The sequence below is a fragment of the Triticum dicoccoides genome, chromosome 4A (assembly GCF_002162155.2).
Source record: "Triticum dicoccoides isolate Atlit2015 ecotype Zavitan chromosome 4A, WEW_v2.0, whole genome shotgun sequence".
Lineage (NCBI taxonomy): Eukaryota > Viridiplantae > Streptophyta > Magnoliopsida > Poales > Poaceae > Triticum > Triticum dicoccoides.
This window is the reverse complement of record NC_041386.1, coordinates 163,447,955-163,451,560: the sequence shown is the minus strand read 5'-3', so window position 1 is coordinate 163,451,560 and position 3,606 is coordinate 163,447,955.

Below are 3,606 nucleotides of genomic sequence, written 5' to 3'. Positions count from 1 at the left end.
AAGTATGCATCTGTATCAAAAGAAATGGGTTGTATCTGTGGACTAAACTGCAGAATGCCAGAAGAGAAGGGGAAAGCCTAGCCTATCGAAGACTAGCATCTTCAAGCATCTTGCAGCATATAGAAGAGTACAGATCAACATAATATAAAGTAGTAGTAGTGTTATCAACCTCGGCCAGAGATCCTTTCCCGACTCCCTGCGAGAAAGCAATCCCAGAGCCATACTATCCATTTCTCATCACAACCCATTTCTCATATCCATTTCTCATATCCATTATCCAATTCTAGTTGTATCGATCGGGATACAACTCCAAGTGTTCGTTACCGTAGGACAGGCTATCGGTAGATGTTTTGTAACATCCCAAAATTCTAAATTTTGGAATGTTATATTAAATAGATATCTATGATTGCTTATTTGATTGTTGTGCGATTGATTGTGTGAAAGTGAGTGGAATTTGAAACTTTTTGAAAGTTGAATGAGAGGGAATGAAATGACTTTCCCAAACTTTCACATTGCATCTTTATCTCCAAGAATTCAAACACAAAACCCTAGACTGAAGAAGACATGACTTCTTCCATTTGAAATGAAAAAAGGGTTTTGAAAAGATTTGAATTCCATTTGGACATATTTCAAATTCAGAAGCTTTATGCAACTCAATGATTTTCATGAGAGAAGATAAAATGACTTCTTCAAAGTATAAGAAATAGAGTTGGAAGTGGTTTGAAATTCAAATTCAAAACCATTTAGGAGTTATTTGACTTCTAACCAAATTATTTTTCTCCTAAAATTAAATAAATGGAAATAAGGGTAAAATGATTCCCGTCAATGGAAAATTAGGAGAAAATAATTTGGAAGTCATTTTGGTATTTTAAAAATGATTTTTGTTGGGTTTTAATGCAACAACACCACTATTTGCTTCATTTGAATTTTTTGTAGATTTTATTTGCCTCTGAAAATTTGTTCATGTTTTAGGAAATTTTATTCTGAAAATTTTGGTATATAATATGTCTATATAAAATTCTTATTGGTTTTCCTTTATTTTCTCGTGTGTGTGTATATATATATGTATAAAAAGACGGCCGAAGCCCAACAGGTCCCCTCCCTCTCCCCTCACATACGGCCCACTGGCCCAGCTCGGCGCACCCGCGGCCTTCTTCCTCCTCTGCACGCAAACGCCGCAGCAAGATCGCGCCGCCGCCGCATCCCGGAGATCGCGGGATCCTCTCCCTGATTCGCCCCCTCTCCCAAGTCGGCCTCCCCTCTATAAATACCCCTCTCTTCTCCGTTCCGCCCCTAAAAGACGCCCGAACCTCTCTCCCTCGCCGCCTATTGCTCGCCGGAGCAGAAGCCGCCGCCGCGCCATTGCCGCCCCACCGAGCTACTCCGACCCCCTCGCCGCCTCCCGAGACCATCTCTGCACTCCCCTCGCTCGTCCGCACCTCCCCGTGCGCTCGCGCGAGCCCGAAACCCACCGGAGCGCCGCCACCAACGACGCCCAAATGCAACCGCCGCCTCGACCTCGCCGCCGACCTCCTCCGTCCACCTACGGCACCATCTCGACCACCGCTGGACCCGCCGTCGAACGCCGCGTCCGCCCGTACCCTCGCCGGAGCCCGCCGATGATCGGAGCGCCGCCGCCGACGACGTCCGAGCCGCTCGCCGTCGACCTTCCCCGCAGTGAGCTCTCCACTTCCCCTTCACCATCCGATCTGTTATTGACGCGCCAGATTAGATCTAACGAACGGTTTGGTTTTTCTGTTTATAGATCGGTTTAGTTCCGGTTTTTATTCGGTTTAGATCGGTTCAGGTATAGTCGGTTTAGCCGATCGGTCTTTCTCTTTTAGCCCGTACGCGTTTTGATTATTTTCCGCCCGAGCGATGTTTAGTTTCAGCTCGCACACCCCGTAGCGCCCGTTAGTTTTTTTTGTTATTTTCGTTTCTGTTTAAAAAAACAGAATAGTTCTGATTTTATATTGCTTATAACTTTTATGTTTTAGATCCAAATTGATTGATTCTTTTTGCACCGTGTCACAAATTTGTTGAAGTTTCTGTTTGTGTACTTGGATTTCAATTTTGAGTAGTTTTATTTTGAATTTGCATGAATTTTCCTCATACACTATTTTGGCCATAACTTGAGTTTGAAAGTATATTTTAAGTTGATTCTTTTTGCTCCTGGTCACTAGGACTTTTGCCTATCCAGTAGATTATAGTGTTTTTTATTTAAATTAGGGTTTTAGCGAAAAACTGTACTGTTTTCTATGTAGTTTTGTTTTGCTTGTAACTTAGTAAGTTTTGTTTAGATTTAATTAATTCTTTTCGCAAAGTTTTGTTGATTGAAATATACATATGTTAGACTTCAGTACATGATTTTAGAAATTATTTTTATTAGTTTTGCTACTGTTTAGGATTTCAGTTTTAGCATAGCTAGTATATAGTGAATGTAATAGCTAGTATTGTAGTTATTGTTGCTAGAAATTATTTTAGATAATTTCTTTCTGTTGTTTTAATGGAAAGAGACTTTATTTTATGTTAAGAAATTGTTTAGATTAATTTAGTGTGGTTATGAAAGTTATTGGTTGATAGTGTGTTGGTTTTCCCTAGTTTTCTTTAAAGTTTTCTTTGGATATTTATTTTGGTCTTCTTTGATTTCATTATTGTTTTCTTTATTTATTTTATTTAGTTGAATGTTCTTTTGATTGATAGTATTGATTGCTAGAATTGATTGCTTATGTGAATACTACGTTTGATTATATAGATTCCAATGGAGTGACGAATAGTTCTACAAGTCATTATTTTCGAGAGTGTTGTTATCTTCATCAACTTACCAGGCAAGTTCACTTTGACCATGTTCTCCATACCTATGTTTATTTGCATGTAGTAGCACCCTTTCAACAAGCTCTCCAGTAGTGTTATTGAATCTTGTAGTTGAGTAGAATGCATGAGGTAGAAACCCAGCCCCCTGTTACCAAACCCGGGACGTTACATAGTTTTAATGCTACGCTATAGTAGATGGGGTTTGGTATGAGTGCATGAGAGTGGTGTGAAGAAGGAGGACTCTACGTCAATGCCGACAACTTCATGATGGCACCAACAAGGACCGCATCTTCAGGACTCAAGATTTTGAGACTCGAGACAAGAATTCAATACACACTACTGGGTGAAGGATGGTTGACGGGCACCCTGCAGAAACCAGTGGTTGCCCGGGATGCATGGAGAAGCGCCATGACATCTTGCGGAAAGCTTCACCCAAACTCAAAGAGACGGAAGAATACTTCATGCCCGGAAGCTTACCTGTGCAACCGCAAGTCACTATGGGCTCTGGCTTGGTTGACCTTAGTTGTGACTCTGGCTGGGACGGTGCTAGCAGATCTAGAACTACGGTAGGATTGGATGAGCACCGGACAGTGTTCAGAGGAGCTCTTTGGAAGACCATGTTTCGGTCATCTTGTTCTCAAACACCCTGAAGTGCGAGAATGTAAAGAGAGGGATCGAATCTTGCGGGTAAAGTGTACAAACCTCTGCAGAGGGTTAAAACCTAATCGATTAGCCGTGTCCCCGGTTACGGACAATTTGAGCCTCTGGACTTGGATCTATCTCGGAACTCTC